An 8,504-nucleotide genomic window follows, 5' to 3' on the forward strand; every position below is an offset into this window, starting at 1 on the left:
TATAATTGTGTTTTAACCTAAATTGATGGTATTGTTTACTTCCAAAGACCCTATGATGTTAGATAAGACTTGTTTGGTACTTACTGTAGAGCTATCTGACTAATAATCGAACCTTAAGTCCTAGAACAATTAAAAATATCTTGGACATATGACCTGTCAGTATTGTAAAATCTGAGGAAAATAAAAGTTGTAAAACAGTTCATAAGACAATTGATAGTCTTGGTGAATTAGACCTATGTAATCTTATATATTTTAATGTATGATATTTTGTTACCTTATAAACAGTTCAATTTGGTAATTTCTTTTTAAGAAGGGAGGAATTTTGTTAAGTAGCAATACTGTATATACAAGTTATTTTACATTGTATGTCTTTGTTTCCCTTAAGGATATCTTTTGCTTCTTATAGTACCATGAGTCGGATCTGTTCTTTGCTTGTTCTCCTTCCTTCTTTTCGCCGCTGTTCCTGTGAAATGTGAATGCTTTCTTTACACAGTTCATATTTCCATATAGGCAGTGGTGTAGTCATGAATTTTCTAGTGCGGGATTGATCACCATTGTCACGGAAAAATACGGATCACGTCCTAATAGATAGGTTCTTAGGAAAAAACGGAGTGGGAACGGCCGCCCCACTACACCACTACATATAGGCCTATTTGTATCAGAATAAATCGAGTTTATGTCCTGCCAAAATATGACTTCTTATTCAAGAACCTGTCATGGTGACGAGGATAGGATGAGAATAAAAAAAAAAACAGACTCAAAGTACTATAAAAACAAGAGACATCCTGAAGGCAAAACAAAGACATACAATGTAAAATAACTTGTATATACAGTATTGCTACTTTACAATAGTCGTCACATCATATGTAGATACAGTGTTTATTTAGAAAAAATGATGTGCCGGATCTGTAACCTATTTAATGTGATTAGTACCTATTTATGTACCTATTTATGCCAATATTTTCATCTCTCCGAAAGAGAGGTAGGCTACCGGAACTCCGTTAAGCCGCAAATCGAGTATATAACTATAACTAAACAGTGTATGGAGAACAGGTAACTTATCGCAGTTCATAATCGGTGAGTTTAAACTATCAAAAGGATTACTGCGGACATATGTTCCATCTCGATCAGTAAAAAAACACATTTTTTACAGAGTTTCGAGATCTGAAATCTGATCCCGCCCTCAGATGACAACGTATCAAAACATTACAAGAATATGTAATATAATTCTAAATATTAAAGTACAAAAAGGACAATATACAGGGTGTTTTTAAAAAAAACTAGTTGTTGCTCTGCCCGTGCTTCGCTACGGGGTGAGAATGCAGAAAATAAAAATTCGGTTTTACTTTGAGATAGGCCTACTATAATATACTATGAGAAACAGTTACAACACCCTTACCAGGAAACATATATGCAAAAGCTCAATTCTGCTTATTGATTATTTAAATTAAGATCTCTTAATGTATTACAGTACTATCATTTTATATGGTGTATAGCATTTAAAATATATGCAAAAGTATAATTCATTGACCACATGGCACCAAGAAACAATTCTCCCAGTAAACAAATTAAATTAAATAGCAGAACAGCATTTCTGACAACAGCTGTAGTATAATAACAATGTTTGTTTCCCATGTTAATCTTATGGAGAAATACGAAAGTTTAAAGGGCCCCAAGGCCTCACTCTAATTATTTCCCTATAAAAAGAAAGTTTCCTGCACAACTTCACGTTACGCTCTTTCCAATGACACCAAAAACATGTTCAGTAGTTTCGGAGGAGTAATTGTCACAAAATAATAATTGCGTATTAAATAAGTATAGATGCCGGGATTTTAAATGATAATTGCTTGGGTACTATTCAAGGTAACTATACGTTTTATACGTCTAAAAATTTGATTGCCCGTCGAAGTCTTCAGCTGAACAAACCTAAATTGGTCACTTTATGATGTTATCTGTTAGTGCCTAAAAAGGTTCAGTTAAGACATCACATAAACCTGCCGATCGCCTTAAGCGTACAGACATTGCCAGTTTTATGCTCATATAAGATTGACGAAAAGCTGAATTTTATTAAATCATTCTGAATCGTATGAAAGAATGAGGAAAAAACTTTGTTCTTTTCCCTTCAATTTGACTTAAATCGTTTAATTATCTTGAGTAGTCCCTGAGTAACGTTTAAAATCCCGATATATATTAATAAAAACAATTATTATATATTGGACTTATTGTACTTTAAAAATTTGAATTGCATTAAATTAACTTGCCAATATCTCCAAAATAAATATTTACAAGAATAGTACACAAACTCAGCTGAAGCTGGGTGGAAGACAACATTATAGTAGAAACTTTAATGTTGATACTATGCAACACCCACAAAATTTAGGAGGTTTGAGGGGAAGTTCCCCCTACAACTTTTTTGCTTAGTGATACATATAGTGCAGTAGAAATAGGGTTTGAGGTGGAACTAATTGCAACAGAAATTATTCCAGTTAGAAATGGTAGGTAATACAATTTTAAAAAACATACTAAAAATATACATTTGTACTGTTACGCAAAATACGGGTTTTTGGTCGCCATTTAAAAAAGTGTAAAATTTTAAATTATTGTTAAAAAATCTGGTTTGGTATCAAATTATAGAACATTTCATGCTGGAAAAGAATATAATGGTTGAATTTAAAATACTGTTAACGGTGATGCACTATGGGCGAAAAAAGGTGCGTTTAAAAACGTGGCATTTGAAAAGTTTTTTATTTATAAGTTATTTTATACTTTTAAAATTTGTTTTTTTCATTTTTGACCCTTAAAACGTAAAATTTCCCAATTTCTCTCTAGACCTTTTTAAAGAGCTTAAAAAACAAATAGTTAAGTATATCAAAGGGGTTTTGTACGATTATTGGTAACGGGGAAAATTCAAAAAATTGAAAATTTAAAATCCCCATGTTATTCTTATGGAGAATATGGTAAAAATTTGTAGTTTCCTTGTTTATGGATATATTTTGATAAAACTTTGAAGATTTATTTATTTTATACTAAACAATTAATATTTTACTAAAACACACTTAATTGGTTTCCTTGAAGCAGCAAACCTTGGTACTCTTTTCGTTGTTGCAGCTTGACAAACCTCAGCTGTTCTGTTGTTTTAAAGGTAGGATCAAGTGGAAGGGATAGCCATCCACTCTTTGTGTGAAAATATATAATCTAGTTGCATATGTTTTGGTATAGAAGAATACAATTTAACTTTAAAGTACACTATGCACATAGGGGTAACGGATTTTTATCCCCTTGGAATTATACCCCCTTGGCAAAACTGACATCACTAACCAGGGGGTAAAATTCCGCCGCGAACTTTTGAGTTGCACAACATCAGTCCAATGGATTAAAGGTGGAATTAAGGCCGCGGCTCCACTTGCCGTAGATTTCCGCGCTGCAAATTGTAGCTGGTCAGTTGAAGAAATGGGAAGGCAGCGATCAAACGAAGGTGGCTCCACTAGCGACAGTATGCAGCGCGCTACATTTTACAGGCGCCGTAGAATGTAGCGTCGCGCGAAAATGGAACTCGGACCATTTTCGCGCTACATTTTGCAGCCAACAGGCGGCTCCACTAGCTGTAGATTGTAGTGCCGCGTCAAGTCAGTGTACTACACTGACGTACAGCCGACCGGCATACAGACACAATTATTAAATAATTATATCGGGAGTGTGGGAATCTTGTTTTATATAGGTTGTCTAGGGGTTTCCTACTTTATATTATAAAGTAATACAGTAGTAATTGGAGAAACAAATATTTGGAAGCATTCAATTTGTTTTTAAATGCAGCAGTCATAAAATTGTTATGATCATTAGACCTATAATGAAAAGATCCTAATGGCTTTTTTAGATTATTATTAATAGGTACAACAAAAACTCACAAAACTCATTGATATTCAGCGTACATTGGTTACTTAGAAATATTACTTCGGGGGGTAAATGAGTGCAATAAAACTAAAATGGAAATAGAATAGAAATAAAGATAAAATGACGATTTAAAGTAGTGTAGTGTAATTCGACACACCTGGGATTGTTGAAGCGAGGGTTCATTGTATAAAATTAATGAGTTTAAAATTCAGTACACTAAAATTACCCTAATGTCACTGAAAGCCTTTCCTCTACTCCAATTGCTTCTCTTAGTTTGGTATCCTTCGTCTTCAAACGTCTTGATACTGCTTCTAGAAAGTAATCAAAAGCGTTTTGGGACATTTAATAATAATAAAAAAAAAACTTGTATGAATACTTTTGTGATTTAGTATGCAGTTTGTGGAACATCCCTTCGAACTTTCTGTTGCTTAATATTGGATAGATCGACCAAATCACGTCGACGTATATTTTCGACACAAATAGATCGACGTATATTTTCACAGTTGTGAATTTAATTAATCAGAACACATCAAATTATAAAACCCTAGAGTTTACAGGCTGAGTTTCACGGACTTTTACCCCCTTTGTATGAGGTCAGCTCAAAATGTATGGCCCAGATTTTTACCCCCAGAATTTCACCCCCCAGACTTTTACCACCGGATTTTGATCCCCGGAATTTCACCCTCTGGCCAGATATAGAAATCAGTGAGAGAATGATTTATTTTCTTCTTTCAGTTTAAATTTAATAGTCCACATTTTATTATTAAGTAGCCTATCTTTATTTATTTGTAATCTCAACTAAGTAAACAGGTTTCGCCGTTTAAGTTTGATGTTTGTGGCCAACTGTTGGTTAATATGTATGTAAAATAAAATGAGTAGCTCAAATTCTGGGGGGTAAAAATCCAGGGGTAAAATTCCGGAGGTAAAAATCCTGGGTTAGAAATCCAGGCCGTACATCTACAGTTGCCTAAACTCTAGTTATATGGACAGGGGGTAAAATTCCGGTTTTTATTGCTAATCCAATTTATCGCACTCTGTCTATTTTCATTAGACTTCCAATCCGCCCGTGAACAAACTTTAGACTGCTCAGGAATTACTACGTCATAGTGACGTCAGCTTTTCCCTGGGGGTAAAATTCCATGGGGATAACATTCTCGTGACCAGCAGTAAAAAGGGCCCACCAGTATAGAAATTGGTGACTGCCAGATGCAGGAATTTTTTGTCCTAGGACGCTAGGCACGAGCCTGGGATTGTTTTTCACATTACTTCAGGCTAGACCTAGAAGTTGCGGCATTATCACTTAGATAAAATCCATTGGTGGCTTGGTGGGGATCGAACCCGGGACCTCAAGGACTGATAAGTCCCGCGCTCTAACCACTACGCCAGCTCGCTCCCCAGATGCAGGGTTGAGCTTATACAGAGTAACGTACATTGTTAGTAGTGTTAGTACTGTATATGATTTCATAAAATACGGAACCTACACTACTAGGACTGCAATAGTCCAAATTCTAGTCTAATCCAACCTCAAGGTTCTTAGATAAAAATATCGTTATAACTTATACTGTGAATCAAACAATATCTCTGCTATTATTGAGTAACATCTAACATCACGGTTAATTAGATAAAACAATCGTCTGTTTGTTTTAATCGTTGGTTATTATTTTCACTCAAGCTATTGTGGGCAACCAGCAGCCTTTTGATGAGACTGCAAAACACATTATTCTGGATTGCGATAGACTTTTGGGCCAAGAGAAGGGCTATGTCTGGTTTAAAGCAGCCGGGTTCAGGCAATGAACCATAAACGCTAACATTGGCAAAAGCTCCTGCACCTGGTCAAAAACACGTGTATAGGATTTCCTATAGTTAGTTGCGATTGGGGCATGAAAAATAACCTTTGGTTGACATGCTGGCCCCTCCACAACACAATTTTACACCATACAACAACTAATTAAGTTAAATTGGAACCTACTTGTAAGACTACAAGTAGCGTGTAAGATATATCAAGTAGCCATGCTGCAGACGGAACAATCAATTCCTCAACGTCATCAAGCCACACTTACAAAAAAACAACCTTATTCTACATTATTGGGATGAGAGATCTATTGTTTTTTAGTTAACCTCTCCCCAAGGAGGTTGAGACTCCTTGTCGAGGGAACCTAGACGGGAGCGTGCACGACAACCCCCCACCCCAGATAATTTTTTATGGCAGGATGTTGGGGTGGCACCTTAATGGCGGCCTGCAGCCACAGCCACCTTTAACTCCAGGCCGCGGCCTTCGAATTGGCAACATCGCAAGTAGGGTTGTAACATCGATCTCTAATAATAGAGATCGATGGGTTGTAACAGCTGTTTTGTTTGGAGGTGGCTAATGGTAATTTGTGTATTTTTTAAGAATACAAAAGCTTGTTTACTGGGCTATGAAAATATTGACTCTAATTTAATGTACAAAAATAGATTTTCAATTTAAACATTGTTTTGGTTTTCAATTCTATATATTTTATTTTCAATCTTTTAATAAATTAATGTTCATGAATTTAAATGAATAATACGCTAATTAATGAGCTGGTGTCACCTGTCTGCCATGTAATCTTATGGGACGACTAGCGCTAGACAACACCACTTGCAACGTTGCCAATTCTACTAGGCCATGGCCTGGAGTTAAAGGTGGCCGTGCCTGCAGCTCCGCTCTCATTTCATCCTCCCTAGAGTTAGGCCAACTTGAAACAAATTTGACTTATAATTTTGCACTATAAAAATCCAAATTAGGCAATGTTACACTATTTTATGATTGTACGACGAGAGACTTCATATGCATAATTAGTCTGTCAAATTATTGACAACCAGGCATTTGGCACGGCCGCCTCCTTCAGGCCGTGGCCTTCGAAGTGGCAACGTCGCAAGTAGGGTTGAACAGCTGTTTTGTTAGGAAGCAGCTAATGGTATTTGTGTATTTACGAAAGATTGGTTACTGGACTATGAAAATATTGACTCCGCTTAAAATGTACATAGATTTTCAATTCATATTGTTTTGGCTTTCAATTCTGTGTGTTTTTTTTTCAATATTTTAACAATTTATGTTCATAAATTTAAATTTAAATCAATTAAGTGCGAATTAATGTGCTTATATCACCTGTCTGGAGTTAAAGGCGGACGGACATGCATTTAGTCATGTACTATGAAACACTTGTTATAATATAATATGTTATGTGATGTCACTTGTAATTTATGACCATTTTAGCAGAAGCTTCATGACATTTAATAAAACTTACCAAAATAAAACCAGAAAGAGAGGAAATAAAAGTAAGTTTCAATCAGAGTCAGGCACTACTTGTCAGTTGTCAGCAGTGTTGCCAAAAAGCGGGTAATTACCCGAAAAGCGGGTAATTTAGTTACCTGGGGGTAATGCTGCGGGTAATGGCAAATAGGTGGGTAAAAAGCGGGTAAATGACAACTGATGAAATATTATTTGTTTTTCGTATTTTTACTTATATTTCACTAGAAGAAAAAAATTTCCCTGTGTTTTTTTCATTAAAGTTATTTCACAGACTTTTTATTGTTTTACACTACTTCTCTTAATCTTCATCAGTCTCAGTCACTAGTAGTGTAGATATAAAGTCAATTCGAGTACAGCTCGTGACACCTAAGCTGGCACTTGGCCTGGCGAGGACAGTGTAGGCGGGAGGAGGGTGGAGGTAGGGAAAAGACCGGACTGCAAACATTTCCGCTGCCTCACGGGGTTGACTCCCCTTGTATTGTACTTGAGCGCCTTCATATGGGTCGCGAGGACAGTTGATGCAACCCGCATGACGGGACATAATGTTTTTGAAAAAGGTACTATTAGCCATCGGCCAAGTGCCAGCTTAGATGTCACGAGCTGTAGGCTACAGCGTTCAGTCGGTTCGGTTCGGTTCAGTTTCAGTCAGTACGGTTGTTTGTAGTCTTTTCTTTTGGATTGGAGTGAAAAACTTTTGGTTGCCTGGCCTTAAATGCCTGATCCGTGATCCTGATCTCACTCTCACTTTACTTCTCACTATACTGTAGTAAACTTCTGATTCTGATTACTACAGTCAACGCTGATACCATGGTGGAAGGAAAATACCGTACTATAGTCTACTTCTAAAGAAGATGAATAACATAAAACAGGGGAATAATAATGTTGATCGGTTATAATAACTATTTTCTCCCTAAAACTAATAAAAAATAAAATTTTTAACAGTACTTACTCATTATTAAACAAGTATATGACATAGGCTATCATAAAAAAAACCAAATCATTGTAGGACTAATGAAATTATTTTTGTAAGGTCAGTAAGATGAAATTTCATTATGAAGGTTAATTACAAGTCTCAAGTCCTATATTTAGTTCTTTACTACATCTTAATTTGTGGGATTACTCAAAACTAATTTATCAGGGTTTTTATTCGTTACTTTTAGAGACAGGCAAGAGTGTTAAAAGGGAATTTTTGGTTTGTTGAGGGTAATTTTTAGAAAAAGCGGGTAATTCTTTGCTTTGGAGGGGGTAATCGGGCCATAGTGGATTGGCAACGCTGGTTGTCAGTGTCAGTTGTCATTTCCATAAATGTTGGTATGTCAAAAAAGTGTGTTGTTACACT

Source organism: Macrosteles quadrilineatus, unplaced genomic scaffold (genome assembly GCF_028750875.1).
Source record: "Macrosteles quadrilineatus isolate MER2022 unplaced genomic scaffold, UCM_ALF_1.0 Scaffold_7__1_contigs__length_78375512, whole genome shotgun sequence".
NCBI classification, from domain to species: Eukaryota; Metazoa; Arthropoda; class Insecta; order Hemiptera; family Cicadellidae; genus Macrosteles; species Macrosteles quadrilineatus.